This window comes from Schistocerca gregaria, chromosome 3 (assembly GCF_023897955.1).
Source record: "Schistocerca gregaria isolate iqSchGreg1 chromosome 3, iqSchGreg1.2, whole genome shotgun sequence".
Classification (NCBI taxonomy): Eukaryota; Metazoa; Arthropoda; class Insecta; order Orthoptera; family Acrididae; genus Schistocerca; species Schistocerca gregaria.
This window is the reverse complement of record NC_064922.1, coordinates 238,922,389-238,939,425: the sequence shown is the minus strand read 5'-3', so window position 1 is coordinate 238,939,425 and position 17,037 is coordinate 238,922,389.

Here is a 17,037-nt window from a genome sequence, read left to right as displayed (position 1 = left end):
GGAATTAGATTAGGAAATGAGACACTTAAAGTAGTAAAGGAGTTTTGCTATTTGGGGAGCAAAATAACTGATGATGGTCGAAGTAGAGAGAATATAAAATGTAGAATGGCAATGGCAAGGAAAGCGTTTCTGAAGAAGAGAAATTTGTTAACATTGAGTATAGATTTAAATGTCAGGAAGTCGTTTCTGAAAGTGTTTTTATGGAGTGTAGCCATGCATGGAAGTGAAACATGGACGATAAATAGTTTGGACAAGAAGAGAATAGAAGCTTTCGAAATGTGGTGCTAGAGAAGAATGCTGAAGATTAGATGGGTAGATCACATAACTAATGCGGAGGTATTGAATAGAATTGGGGAGAAGAGGTGCTTGTGGCACAATTTGACTAGAAGAGGGGATCGGTTGGTAGGACATGTTCTGAGACATCGAGGGATCACCAATTTAGTGTCGGAGGACAGCGTGGAGGGTCAAAATTGTAGAGGGAGACCAAGAGATGAATACACTAAGCAGAGTCAGAAGGATGTAGGCTGCAGTAGGTACTGGGAGATGAAGAAGCTTGCACCGGATAGAGTAGCATGGAGAGCTGCATCAAATCAGCCTCAGGACTGAAGACCACAACAACAACAACAATGGTAGCGTACGGTGGTTTTACAACTCTACGAGTGTCTGTGCCTTCCACACATGATAATGCTCTGAGACATGAACTCCACGCAGAGAGTTCACAGAACTCGACCAGCACCTTTTCCACGGACGCTTTCACGTCCCGTGTGAGGACGCCTCTACGCAGTGGCCACCTCTGCGTGGGAGTGCGTTGCGAGACAACGGTAGCCGGGGCCGTATTCAGGCCGCGCCTGCCTATGGGAGTATCCGCGGCGCCATGCCGTGGGCGGACCGCGCCGAGCGCTCACCTGCGGAGTACAAATTGTCCAATTACTCGCCGGCTCGGCCCCCTTTGATGCGCCTGCGTCTCTTTGTCTGCCGGGAGCGGGCTACACATGGCGTACGCGCAGTTAGCGTCATGGCGAGTCGCACGCCACTGCGTGCGCCGACCGCCAACGGGACGCCCGATTCTGGGTCCGCATTCCAGCCCAACGCCGCCGCCGTCTTCCCTCCTCCTAACAGCCTCGTTCCGCACGGGCCGTATTGCGCCACTCGTGGCAGAGGGCGGAGGCGAGCAAGGTGCATCGCCCCCGGGGGCTCTGACTGGAATCCTCGTTAGATACACCAGCACCATTTTGTCTGTACGGAACACCGCAATGCTGTATCATTTAACCACACGTCGTTCTTCAACTGGTTGCACGCACTTCGTTTACCTTAACCGAGGAAGCTTTGCGGGCAGTGGAAGACTGCAAGCAATGCTATCATTGCCCTCACGGTACTCTTTCCAGCAGTCTAAACATTTCAGTCCTACGATCTCACCAGATCCTTCAGTCGGTAGCACCAATGGGTGTTGCGTACGACGGCAGCGACGTAATGAGCGCGAGGTCATGACTTTCCCCTACTGGGGACTCCTCGTTCACGGGAAACAATTCTAAATCTCAGTCCCTAGCTCGCAGGGCGTTAAGCACACTGCCCATAAAGCTTTCGTTACACGGGCCACAGCATTCAACGTGCAACGTGCGGACTTGACCTCACCGTGATGCTGAAAACTCAGAAGCGATCCTGCTTGAGCATATGTTACGTAATATGCCTCAACGTGGTACATGTGACCGCAGCACGCTCCAGCGACCGTCATGGACTGTAACTATATCGCAGATCACACACGTTGCTTACGGAAATGGACGGGCTATATTGAAAAGCACATTTCCTTCCTTGTCTATGTGCGATTCATGTTCTTGCAGTATACATGAATAAAATCTTCGTGCCACGCGGGATTACCGGAGCGGTCACAGGCGCTGCAGTCACGGACTGTGCGGCTGGTCCCGGCGCAGGTTCGAGTCCTCCCTCGGCGATGGGTGTGTGTGTGTTTGTCCTTAGGATAATTTAGGTTAAGTAGAGTGTAAGCTTAGGGACTGATGACCTTAGCAGTTAAGTCCCATAAGATTTCACACACATTTGAACATTTTTGAATAAAATCTGCAGATCCATGAATATGTTATGAGACCAAAAGGATGTTCCATCTTAGGTTAGTATATATATATATCGTGTGGAAGACACGAAGCACCAAAGAAACTGGCAGAATACAGCACTGCGGTCAGTAACGCCTATACAAGTCTGGCGCAGTTGTTAGATTGGTTACTGCTGCAACAATGGTAGCTTATCAACATCTGAGTGAGTCTGAACGTGGTGTTACAGTTGCATGAGCGATGGGACACAGCATCCCTGAGCTAGCGATGAAATGTCGATCTTCCCGTACGACCATTTCAAGAGTGCGGTAAAATACCAAATCTCCGACATCACTGCTGCCGGAAAAAGATCCAGCAAGAACGGGACCAACGACAACTAAAGAGAATCGTTCAACGTGACACAAGTGCAATCCTTGCGCAAATTGCTGCAGAGTTCAATGCTGAGCGTCAGGAAGTGTCAGCGTGCAAAATATTCAACGAAAGACCATCGACATGGGCTTTCGGAGCAGAAAGCTCACTCGTGTACCCTTGATGACTGCACGACACAAAGCTCTACGTCTCGTCTGGGCCAATCAACACCGTCATTGGACTGTTGATGGCTGGAAACATGTTTCCTGGACGGACGAGCCTCGTTTCAAATTGTATCGAGCAGATGGACGTGTGCGGGTATGGAGACAACCTCATGAATCCATGGACACTGCATGTCAGCAGGGGACTGTTCACGCTGGTGGAGGCTCTGTAATGGTGTGGGGCGTGTGCAGCAGGAGTGATATGTAACCCCTGATACGTCTAAAAACGGTTCTAACATATGACACGTACGTAAGCATCCTGTCCGGTCACCTGCACCCATTCATGTCCATTGGGCATTTCAACGGACTTGGCAATTCCAACGGAACAATGCGACGCCCCATACTTCCACAATTGCTACAGAGTGGCTCTAGGAACATACTTCCACTGGCCATCAAATTCCCCGGACATGAACATTATTGAGCGTATCTTGGATACTTCGCACCGTACCGTTTAGAAAAGATCTCTACCCCCTCGTTCTCTTACGGATTTATGGACAGCCCTGTAGGATTTATGGATCTATGGTGTCAGTTCCCTCCGGCACAATTTTAGACTTTAGTTGAGCCCACGCCATGTCGTGTTGCCGCACTTCTGCGTGCTCGCGGGGAACCTACACAACAATAGGCAGGTGCGTCATTATCTTTGGCTTTCAGTATATGTATACATGAAAAAAGTTTTGCATCACCCTGGTTCTCAGAACTCCCGAAGACAGATGTTGACTGTGGATATTGTATCACAGACACAGTCCCTTTGACTGTTCAGAGATGTCGCTAAACCCGCCCAAAGACGTAAACAACCATTCATCAGCGGCGCCTATTAGCTGGAGGGGGTCCGACAGCTGATCAGTTCCAGTCATTCCACTAGGAAGGAGGTACACGGCTCGTGTTGTGTGCACTTCAACCACGCCTAGACGTCAGTATTGAGGTTCGATCACGTTTGCATTGTTACTTTGTGCCAGGAAGGGCTCTCAACAAGGGAAGTGTCCAGGTGTCTCGGAGTGAACCAAAGCGATGTTGTTCGGACTTGGAGGAGACACAGAGAGGCCGGAACTGTCGATGACATGCCTCGCTCAGGGCGTCCAAGACTACTACTACCTACGGATTATGGCTTCCAGGAAACCTGACAGCAACGCCACCACGTTGAATAATGCTTTTCGTGCAGTCACAGGGCGTCGTGTTACGGCTCCAGCGGTGCGCAATAGGCTGCATGATGCGCAGTTTCACTACCGACATCCATGGCGAAGTCCATCTTTGCAACCACGACACCTTGCAGCGCGGTAGAGATGGACCGAACAACATGCCGAATGCACCGCTCAGGATTGTCATCAACTTCCTTTTACCGATGAGTGGCGAATATGCCTTCAACCAGACAATCGTCGGAGACGTGTCTGGAGGCAACCCGGCTAGGCTGAACGCCTTACACACACTATACAGCGAGTGCAGGTGGAGGTTCCCTGCTGTTTTGGGGTGGAATTACGTGGGGCCGACGTACGCCGCTGCTGGTCATGGAAGGCGCCGTAACGGCTAAAATACGAAACGTGAATGCCATTCTCCGACCGATAGTGCAACCATATCGGCAGCATATTGGCGAGGCATTCATCTTCATGATCGTCAATTCGCGCCCCCATCGCGTACATCTTTTTAATGACTTCATTCAGGATAACGACATCCCTCGACTAGAGTAGCCAGCATGTTCTCCAGACATGAACCTTATCGAACATGCCTGGAATAGATTGAAAAGGGCTGTTTATGGACGACGTGATCCATCAAGCACTCTGAGGGATCTACAGCGAATCGCCGTTGAGGGATGGGACAATCTGGACCTTGCCTTGATGAATTTGTGGATAGTGTGGCGTGGCGAATACAGGCATGCATCAATGCAAGAGGACGTGCTAGTGGGTGTTGCAGGTACCGGTGTATGCAGAAATCTGGACCACCAGCTCTGAAGGTCTCGCTGTATGGTGGTACAACATGCAATATGTGGTTTTAATGAGCAATAAAAGGGGCTGAAGTGATGTTTATGTTGATCTCTATTCCAATTTTCTGTACAGGTTCCGGAACTCTCGGAACGGAGGTGATGGTAAGAAGCAAAATATCTTACTGTAAATAGTGCAAGTTCTCTTGCAGATAAATCCATTTTTACATAACATCGAATATTACAACACATACGCCTATTAAATTAAGTCTCGGAACCCTTTGTAAAACATATAGTCAAATTAAACAATTTGAAATTCGCTAGATGAGAACCAGCTCCAGTCCACTTTGTAACACCGCATCTTCATTCAGTAGACTACACTGAGTTTCGACGATATATGACTAAGTTATGTACGTTACCAACTCCTGAAGGCTTGTTTCACCGATATTCACTGATGGAAAAAAAGAACTGTAGCACAAAAAATAATTAATGTAGAGTAATGAAGTTTCGGGAATACATTTGTCTAGGTTAATGTAAGCCTGAAACAAGCCATTGCAAATGTGGAATGCTAGTACATTAACAACCGGTGTAGCCGCCAGAATATTGAATGCAAGCATGTAGACGTGCATGCGTTTTGTTGTGGGATGGAGTTCCATACCTGTTGCACTTGGTCGGTCAATACAGCGACGGTTAATGCTATTTGTGGATGACGCTGAAGTTGTCGTCCCATGATGTTCCATATGTGCTCGACTGGAGACAGATATGGTGATCAAGCAGACCAAGGCAACATGTTGACATTCTGTGGAGCATGTGTGGTTACAACAGAGGTATGCGGGCGAGCGTTATCGTGTTGGAAAATACCCCATGGATTGCTTTTCATCAATGTCAGCACAGTAGGTCGAATCACCAAGCTGACGTACGAATTTGTAGTCAGGATACATGGAATAACCGCTAGAGTTCTCCTGCTGCCTTACTAAATGTTACAGGTATAGTTTCAGCGTGTATAGCATGCAGACAGGTTGGTTGCAGGCCCACAGCTGGACTCCTCTTGGCCAACACATTGTTGTCACTGATATGGGGGGCAGAACCGGCTTTCATCTGAAAACACAACAGAGCTTCACCCTGTCCTCCAAAGAGCTCTCGCTGGACACTACAGTAGTTGCAAATGGCGGTGGTATATTGTCAGAGGAATCCACGCTATGGGGCGTCTGACTCATAACTGTCGTTGAAGTAACCGTTTCATAATTTGTGTGTCAATGTGATGCCAACTGCTGCTCAAATTGCTACCGCAGATGCATTATGACGCTCCAGAGCCATACACCGAACACGATGGTCTTCCCTCTCGGTAGTGCCATATGGCCGTCTGGAGCCTGGTCTTCTTGCAACCGCACAATCTCGTGACCACTGCTGCCAGCTATCATGAACAGTGCTGCATTCCTGTCAAGTCTTTCTGTACTGTCACAGGAGCAACATCTAGATTCTCGAAGCCCTATTGCAGGACCTCATTAAAAATTAGTGATGTTTTAATAATGGTATTTCTGTCACCTTAAAGGCATTCTTGACTAACATCAGCTCACCATCACGTCTCAAACGTAACTAACGCTGACGATCTTTATAGCGTGTCTTTAAAGCCAACCTGACTTGAACCCTCATAATAACGCTACTAGCGCCCCTGTTAAGCGGCTGACACTCAGTTTGAATAGATACTATCTTCGAAATGTAGAAACACTCATACCATCTTCCGCACAACTCTTTCTTCGTGTTGCGATTTTTTTAAACTAACAGACATTTGACTATAGCCAATTTTACCAAGAACAACGCGTTTCTGATGGATCTTGAAACGGGATGCTTTCGTAACACGCAAGTTACGAGTATAATAAGAAATTTCTTCAGCTACCAATATGACGTTTCCTGCCATTTGATTCCAACGACTTTTTTTGTACGATCCTCATTGCGCGGTGCTTTTAAACAGCATATATTCATAGGACGTTAGTTGTATTATAAAACCCACCAAATATGGGCAACAGGTGAAAATAACAAAATCCAATATGGCAAAATCAAAATGGTCAAATGGCTCTGAGCTCTGTCGGACTTAACGTCTGAGGTCATCAGTCCCCTAGAACTTAGAACTACTTAAACCTAACTAACTTGAGGACGTCACACACATCCACTCCCGAGGCAGGATTCGAACCTGCGCGCGGTTCCAGACTGTAGCGCCTAGAACCGCTCGGCCAACCCGGACGGCTCCAATATGGCACCTTCCGACTCTGTACTGAAAGGAAAGGGCATTCTTAGGTCTCACTGGTCAACGCTCGAAAGCGCTTCCTGACGTGCTTGGTATCGCTCAGCACGTCCGCAATGACTGTGCAGCGTGCTTTCTCCACGATATGACGTCTGAATCTCGGCACACTCAGTGCTGGCGTTCGAATGCACGATGCTTGCGATAACGGCTTAATATTCGGCCTAAGCCGACATCTTGATTCGTTCGGAGTAGCCTACTTTCCGGCTATAGTGTATAAGAACGTCATGAATCTGTGATTACTCGATTTCACGTTAGTAGACACTGCCTATTTCTCTAAGAAGTACTCGTCTATATTTAATTATTTATTTACTTTATCGATTTCTCTAGACCTACACTCTCTTTATATATTCATATAAGTAAAATACGTAGTTCTTTAACATTTTTGAAGCTGTTACATGTATTCGTTGGTTACAAAGTTATATATCAGCATGATAACGGGAATAATAATATTAATAATAATAATTATTATAATTATTATAATTTTAATGATGATAATATTGATAATATTAAGTAATAGTTAAGAAAAAGTGTATATATATATATATATATATATTGAATGTATTATGTATCAGTACCTGTATTAGTAGATTTGTATGTGAGAGTGAATACGTTATGGAATGACATCAAAGCACATTACCGTTATATCTCTGGTGCAGTGGTAATTCTTTAGTTTTTATAATTATCTACATCTACATGACTACTCTGCAGTTCACATTTAAGTGCTTGGCAGAGGGTTCATCGAACCACAATCATACTATCTCTATACTATTCCACTCCCAAACTGCGAGCGGGAAAAACGAACACCTAAACCTTTCTGTTCGATCTCTGATTCTCTTATTTTATTTTGATGATCATTCCTACCTATGTAGGTTGGGCTCAACAAAATATTTTCGCATTCGGAAGAGAAAGTTGGTGACTGAAATTTCGTAAAAAGGTCTCGCCGCGACGAAAAACGTCTATGCTGTAATGACTTCCATCCCAACTCGTGTATCATATCTGCCACACTCTCTCCCCTATAACGTGATAATACAAAACGAGCTGCCCTTTTTTGCACCCTTTCGATGTCCTCCGTCAATCCCACCTGGTAAGGATCCCACACCGCGCAGCAATATTCTAACAGAGGACGAACGAGTGTAGTGTAAGCTGTCTCTTTAGTGGGCTTGTTGCATCTTCTAAGTGTCCTGCCAATGAAACGCAACCTTTGGCTCGCCTTCCCGACAATGTTATCTATGTGGTCCTTCCAACTGAAGTTGTTCGTAATTTTAACACCCACGTACTTAGTTGAATTGACAGCCTTGAGAATTGTACTATTTATCGAGTAATCGAATTCCAACGTATTTCTTTTGGAACTCATGTGGATCACCTCACACTTTTCGTTATTTAGCGTCAACTGCCACCTGGCACACCATACAGCAATCTTTTCTAAATCGCTTTGAAGCTGATACTGGTCTTCGGATGACCTTACTAGACGGTAAATTACAGCATCATCTGCGAACAGTCTAAGAGAACTGCTCAGATTGTCACCCAGGTCATTTATATAGATCAGGAACAGTAGAGGTCCCAGGACGTTTCCCTGGGGAACACCTGATATCACTTCAGTTTTACTCGATCATTTTTTGTGTTTAAAAACAGTCTAGTAAAAAGCATCGGGACTGTTTAATGCAGTGTATTACACTACATGTGTTATGCACCTCCCTTCCATTCGCATTTCCTCGTCTTCCACGCCGAGGTGGAACCGGAAGCTGCGCCGATTTGAGTCTGATGTGGTGTTGCGGTTTGTTGTGATCTTAGCTCCACACGCACTTTCTGTAACGCAATTCTCGCATTCATGCCTAACCACGAAGGGTGGCAAGCTAAAGCCTACTTCGTCAGCAGAATTAACCAGACAATCCGTTGGACAAACTAACAACGGCTATGCGCCTCCACACACTCAGTCAGGGAAGAGCTGCGTATATCCAGCAGCAGTGGCGTTCCCCATGTTAACTCAAACCTTTACGGAGTGACTAAGTGCTGATACTAGGTTCGCAATATGACGGAGCTGCGAGAAGACAGGGGTCACTTAATCCGCTTTCTCCATCCTGCCATGGATGTCTGCCGCAGTTGCCGGTGAGATCAGACCCCCTGAACCGAAAATGCGAAATTGTGCCAACATTTAACCTATTATTTGTGAAATTACTGAAGATATCACTGCCAAATGTTTACCAATTGAACATCTGAATGTATTTAGCTCATGGATCTAGAACTGAGATGTTACACATAGTGGAAACTCAGATACGTTTTTTGAAATATATGCCTGGTTTTTAGAAAAAATAATTGTGTTTTGTACAACATATAATCCGCTTTAGTTGCTAATCATTTTTATGTCGAGCTGCCCAGGCGGGCGCTGTGGTTGCTGATCCTACCTACCCATGCTTTTGTTTGACTTGGGTTTGATTCCTATGTCTGACTCGCCCGACCGCCACACATTCATGCTTTCATATTTATTTGGTGGCACCTGAACATGAAGCTTTAAGCTTCGAAACCGGTCGTGAAATAAATTTAAAAAATTACCAGCAACTGAAGCGGATTTTTATTCTATAAATACATGGTGGAGCAAATAAAAGTGGCCCAAACGAGTGGGTACGATTCGACGTGACTGTATCCATATAACCAACCTTCTGAAAAGACCTATCGTTTCTTCCAACAGGATGGAGCATCTGCCCATGCAGCCGTCTGAAATTTGGAGTACATTCACGCAATCTGCACGTCTGACAGAGTTCTTAGCAGACGTCAGTTTCGCCGCGGCCCTAGCTGGCCATCCAGGTCACGTGATCTATCAGTGCGCGATTACATGGTGTGGGAAGCCCTCAAGTCTAAGCTATATCGCAACAAACCTCATAGTCTTCGAGAACTGCAGCGCAACATTTCGCATGAGATTTCAGCAGTTTCAGCAGACGAGCTTCGATCCGCTTTCAGTAACTTGCTCACCAGGGCCCAGAAGGCCCAAAAGATGAAAGGTGGTCACTTTCAGCATCTACTATAGTCAGGTTAGTACCGTATTTGGTTTCCTCTGCTGTGTTTCTTTGTACCCTGGAAAGCTGTTCTCCGGGCCACTTTTATTTGCCGCACCCTGTATATTCGTCAGTTGCGTATGTTCATCGCATCAGATATTTTGTATTAATCATATAACTCGCAAAAACTGATTGCAGCGCCTTATAAGCACCTCCACTATACGAATAAGTTCTAAAATTTTTATATTAATATGTTTTCTGATTCCAGAGAAAACGGGCCTTTTGTAGTAAGTAGTGAGGCAGTAAGTCTGTGGGAACATATGTTTCTCTCTAAAAACAAAACAAAAAAAACCTCATTCAAATCAGCCTGCTTCATAGTCTCATCCTTCTTGTTCACCTAAACTCTTCCTTCTTCTCTTCTTTCTTGCCTCCTTGGTCATTTGCTGAGCAGAAATTTCAGCCTCCAGGTCCATTGCTTCCAATGTTCTTGCCGTATTCTGCCCTATATTTATTCCCAGCTGATCGAGGACTTTTATTCACCCAGAATACCATTCACTTAAGGAAATAACTGCATCACACACACCTAATGTTAAAGTTTTTATGCCCATGAAGACTTTTTTTTTTTTGGAATCCGAGTCCACACAATACTGTTAAATGCCTCGATAACGTTTTCTATACTTGAACGATATATCTGGCGCATGTGGGCACTGCTCTTTTCATGCCTTCCAAATTATGTGTGTTTTCTTTAATGGCTTTCCCATAGCACTCCCGAAATTCAGCAATAGCTTTATCAATAAGCCTTCCAGCATATTTTATTCTTTTTCCTTCTGATGATTTAGTGTCGCCACGTTTCTTTTTCAGCTTACGAAGGTGAGTTCTCATGCTTTTCTTTATATACCCTACACATTCAAGCTTTGTAATAGGTTCATCATGGGAATTGCTTTTTGAAACAGTGGTGAAGGATTTACAGTCTCCATCTTCCAGATATTTCATACATCGAATTCCTCGCTTTGATTGTGAGCGTTGAAAAATAGCCATAGCTGCTGCTACCTCCGTACTACCACTTGACCCCTCATAATTCTTTGCACACGAGGTCCTAAGGGCACTGTTTCTCTTTTCATTATCACCTACTATGGTGCATTCTTGGCAATATTTAGTGAGAACTTCAAAGCCCAACTACTTATCAGTATGAACAGTTGTTGCAATAGCAAATCCATTTTTGGTTATATTATCCCTTTTTTGCCATGGCCCATCCAATGATACACTATCATCCGTTACACCACCATTCTCACTGACTACTTCTACAGCTGCAGTTTTCATGGATTCAGTTGCAACGGTCTATGAAGTTTCCAATAATTTCAGTGTACTTCTTATATTGTCTGCATGAGTTTGGTAAATTCAGAAGGGCACAAAGTAGTTTACCACCATTGCTTCTTCTCCCAACACACGTAAGTCCATAAAAGAACGTCACACTGGCTTCATATGGTTAATTACTTGAGAATCTGGTAGAAGTCAGAAATGATCCATCAACATCAAAATGTATGCATATAATTTTAAGTTTATAGACTAACCCATTTCTGGCAGTCACACCTTCAGAAAGCACAACACCTTCACCACATAACTTACATGCTATTGTTTCTTTCAACACAGATGTTAAAATATTCAGATCTGTAATTATATTTCCTCCGTGAGCAGGTAATGTATCTCCTACCTAGTAAGCTTGCAGTATTTTTTCGATGCACTGGGAGGAGTATCAACAGTCTTTTAGCCACTAAAACTATCTTTTGCACTATTTCAGTAATATCCACAATTGGCGTAGTTCTATAGTACCAGCTTCCTTTGTTCTGGTGCCTCCGGAAGATACTTTTTGGTTTAGTCATTTTAAATGAGAGCAACAACATACTATAGTTTCAGTATAAACATTGCGAGCCACCAAATATCAAAATATTTGGTAAACCAATCTAAACAGAACACAGAAAAGCCACTACCTCCTAAGGCATGTAGTTTCTGAGATTTGCATACAAATCTGAAAGGATTTCGAGGTGAATGCGGATAGTATGATGTATCAAGTAAAAGTTAAAAAATACATTAAAATACATTTACAAGGACTTTTTACAAAAATTATGGACCAATTTGTTCAAGAAAGTCCAAATATTGATATGGTAGAAAGAAAGAACCTAATTTTTTTTAAACATTTGCGATCAGATCTCACTAATGAACATTCATGTAATTTCTATTAAAAAGCGTCTGCTCTTGTGTAACGGAACTTTTGTTCAGTTTCCAATGATTTACATGTCAATGAGAAGACAAATTTAAGCTTTCCTCCAGGGAGAGTCTCGAATCGAACAACTGTACGCATACGCTGCAGTTGTAACCTTTCTTCCTGAGTACCTAGACAGAGCATTACCTCAGTTGGAAAAGGATGGACAGACGTATAGAAGGAAGCTTCCCAGAATTCACGTCATATGTTGTTGGAAAACCACCCAAAACCTACAGGAGGAAGAAGAGAGAACATATATTTCAAGGAATATTGATGCGCTCTCTCTCTCTCTCTCTCTCTCTGTCCAGGCTGGGCGCTATTAACAGTAATCCCTTTTTTCTGAAGTGAATATATGACAGGTATATTTCCTCTCTCCTAAAGTAGAAATCACTATAAAGAACGACAGTCCCTAAAGTAAAACAATTGGGTAGATCAAGTTTCTTCAGATGGCGTCAGACAGTGTTTCAGGTATGGTATTATTGTTGTTATTCACGAATGAGCTGCACTTGAAGGGATATTACTAAGTCGCAAATACAACCTTTCGGAGAGAGGCTGTCATGATGTCAGTTTTTGTCTGCTCTGTATACCATACTGGAAATGAGCACTAGGCGAGTCTGAAGTACCGAATCTTAATTTTTTTGCTATAAGGTCGTCGTTTCATTCCCTTTACATGGAGGCGGGCTATCTACAGCTGTATCGGCATCACTGAGTGTATATTATCTACAGTTTACGTGATATTTATAAAATGAGAAGAGTTTAATAATAGGTACTAAAATATATATAAAATGCATCGTTGTAGATAGTAATACTGCTTACAATGAGAAGGGATTCTGCAGTTTCGATGTATGATTAGTTGTTCCAGTAAAAGTAGATGGGTGGTTAGTTGGTCGCTTGAGATGGGAGTTAATGTTGGTATGAGGAGCTCGGCCAGATCTCTAAATAAAATTCGATGTGAGTTTTATGGCTTGAGATTTTATTAACTGAGGATGAGATCGCTGGTAACAGAGCATCGGTCACTGAGTAGAGTGCGAAATTACGGGAATAAAGCCGATGAAGTATGTACCTTTCAGGCATCTCTGATGAAGGTCAAATATATTTTGGGACAGGATGTGGAGATTGTGAAGGTAAGGAGCAAGAGATGCCCGTTGAGTGACTCGCGACAGTAGCCTGATTCTAAACACAGTTGAATGTGCGGGACCCTTCGTGTTTCGAATAGTCTTCTAGGAATGCGAAAAGCAATGCCAATTAATATGTGTCAAAAGAAAAGTGCAACGGCCTGCAAACAGATCAGGTAAGAGAGGTAGGGAGCGTGACGCTCACAACTATCCAAGAAGCAATGACATTTGGAAGGAGCGACAATCCAAGCAGCATTGTCGGAGATAAAGGAAGATAGAACGAGGCATTTCGCGATGATAATGCTGCGGGAATGATGCTGCCCCCATGTGCGAATACTTATCAACTATAGCCTGCTGTGGTGCATTGTCGGAGCTGTCATTTTTACTCAGGTGATCCGTGTAAGAAGGTTTCCGAAGTGATTGTGGCCGCACAACGGGAACTAACAGACTTTGAACGCGGAATAGTAATTGGAGCTACGTGTATGGGACGATTCATTTCGTAAATCGTTAGGGAATTCAATATTTTGAGATCCATAGTACCAAGAGCGTACCGAGAATACCAAATTTCAGCCGTTACCTCTCACCACGAAGAAAGCAGTGGTCGACGGCCGCCGGCCGGAGTGCCCGTGCAGTTCTAGGCGCTACAGTCTGGAGCCGACCGACCGCTACGGTCGCAGGTTCGAATCCTGCCTCGGGCATGGATGTGTGTGACGTCCTTAGATTAGTTAGATTTAAGTAGTTCTACGTTCTAGGGGACTAATGACCTCAGAAGTTAAGTCCCATAGTGCTCAGAGCCATTTGAACCATTTGGTCGACGGCCTTAACTTAACGACCGAGAGCAGCGGCGTTTGCGTAGAGTTGCCAGTGCTGCCAGACAAGCAACGCTGCGTGAAGTTACCGCAGAAATGAAGATGAACGTATCCGCTACGAGCGTGGTGCGAAATTTGGTGTTAATGGGCTACGGCAGCAGACGTCCGTCACCTGTAACGCTTCTCCTGGGCTCGTGACCATACCGGATGGAGCAGACACTACGAAACCATGGACTCAGCTTGTCAACAAGGCACAGTGCAAGCTGGTGGTGGCTTCATTATGATGTGGGCTGTATTTACATGGAATGGACTGGATCCTCTGATAAAACTGAAGCGATCACTGACTGGAAGTGGTTATGTTCGGCTACTTGTAGACCTTTTTCAGCCATTAATATATAATGAGCGTTGTCATAGGGGCTCAATTATTATCGATTTATTTGAAAAATTTTCTGGGCTCTTCGAGGGAATGATTTGCCGCCTCCATCGAACATTTATAGGAAACAATCGAGAGGTCAGTTCGTGCACAAAATCCTGCAACGGCAACACTTTAGCAATTATGGACGGCTGTAGAGGCAGGATGGCTCAATATTTCTGCAGGGGATTTCCAACGACTTGTTGAGTCCATGCCAATATGAGCTGTTGCACAACACTGGACAAAAGGAGGTGCGACACGGTATTAGGAGGCATCCCATGACTTTTTGTCACCTCAGTTTAAGACGTGAAATTGAAGAGACCTTTGAGTAGAGTGTTGGTTGGAGGGTAAGTTATGCGTTGTCATTAGCGTACGTAAATAGGGTGACTGGCACGGATCGTTGGAACACTCCTGTTGACGTATGGAAGACTCAGGCGGACGTAAGTGATGGGGAGTGCGTGCGTATAGAGTTACCAAGATTGGAATGCCTGATTTGGTTGCAGGCTATTTTTAGAGATCCACAACCGAAACTGGGCGGCCAGCTTGTCTGACTGCTATCAGAAGATCCGGTTTCGATACCTCTTACTGCCAGGGACTTTTTCGTGGTAGGAGGAATGGAATGGGGTCCACTCAACCTCGTGATGCCCTACTGTGAAACTATTGGAATGAAACGTAGCGACTCTAGGTCTGACAAACCGACAACGGTCGAGAAAGCAATGCACTGAACCATCGCCCTTCCAGACTGCATCGAGACGACGCCTTTGCCTGAGGATGACAAGGCGCTCGGTCGGTCCCCATAGGACTGTCTGCGTTCAGAACTTTTGTATCCATTCTGCATATGCGGCGCGGTGATCTGCCCCGGTGAGCTGCTTCTGCAAAATAGGCAGAGATTGAAGGACGCGAGTAGGAGCAGGAAAAGGTGAAGTACTTCGGTACTGCCTGTAGATTTTACAAGTTTACTCTAAGTAAACATATGAGTACATAAATGGTTACTCTGGTTGAGCTGAGCACGTAGGTGCGAAGCCGTACAGGTATCAAAACTAACAGCTACTAGAAGTTACAAAGGAAAAATCTGCAGTGCCTCGCCCACTGTGAAATAGAAACAATGTTGCTTGGTCGTCATCTAGAAATCAAATGGGCTGAATGTGGAGCGGCGCTCGTCGAGATCCACAGCGTCGGCTAGAGGGCGCTGTCGTCGGCGTTGTTCGTCCGCTCTCGTAGTGCCAACATACGAGAGCGCACCTACGTTGTGGCATCCTAGCTATCGATACCACAAGAACGGTGGAGCATCCTAGATCCAAAGAAAATAGGATTACATGCTACTTGTCATAGAGCTGCTGCGAAGGTTATGTGAAAGACTGATGAAGTACTCGACGCCATATTCTGGATGCACGCCAACTGTAGGGAGCAAATAGGCGCCTCTCTGCAGGACTTTGGCTCGTAGTGTGATAGCAGAGACAGTGGCAAGTGTTAAGGCGAGGTACCGGTAGGATGAGATTTCACTGTGTGTTAGGTTTTAAGAATAAACAGAATGTGTTGATCCGTCTTTCTTTTCTAATCTGTAAGTGTGCTGAATGCGATGGCTGTTTCCAAGAGTAAACGTATTCTATTAACTCCCGCGATAGAGCCCATGGAGTGATTAAGAAAAGGTCAGAGGGCCGCGAAGTGAAAGGTGAGAGGCGTAGGTGTGGATCACTCACTCAGGCGGTTGCGGGTCGAGAGTAATCACCCACTGAAGCACGGGGGTCGTTGAGATGCCATGAAAAGCAACCAAACGAGTGGTCCGTGGATCGCCAGGCAGAAGGAAGCAGACACAGGGTCACGGTACTCGTGAGTGTTTTTAGCACGAGAAACTGCTAACGCTGGATGAGCATTGGTGCCTAGGTCTAAGTAGTATGTTTACCAGTTTCACCGATTCCGAAAGTGAATAAGCGCTTAGCACCAGAGATGGAGAAAAAAATCCGCTATTACCCTTCCACCAGCCGGTAAGATTACAATGCTCGATTATTAGGATATTTAAGTTGTATTCCTGGTTTCCCAATGCACACATGTCGTAGTGTCCTTGCAGAGAACAGTCTGTAACGAGCCGAACTCCTACTACGATAGGCGTTCAATAAGTGATGCAACACATTTTGGTATCGGCCAATTACGGTCGAAAAATATGTAATTTATTGTAGGACATCGTGTATGTATTGCTAAACGGAAGTCTTATTCAGTCCGTACAATTTCATGAGGTTTCCACAGGTGGCGGCGCTATACGTAGTATTCAAAATGACGTCTGTAACAGAGATGCGTTCCGAGCAGAAAGCTGTCATTCAGTTTTTTTTTTAAGTGAACGCAAGTATGGAGCGACGTTGGGCGAGGCGTCTGTCATCATGGCAACAAGGTTGCGTATACCTGTCCGAGCCGGACGTTGTGACCGAGTGGTTCTAGGCGCTTCAGTCCGGAACCGCGGTGCTGCTACGGTCGCAGGTTCGAATCCTGCCTCGGGCATGGATGTGTGTTGGGGGTTGTTTGGGGGAAGAGACCAAATAGCCAGGTCATCGGTCTCATCGGATTAAGGAAGGACGGGGAAGGAAGTCTGCCGTGAACTTTCAGAGGAACC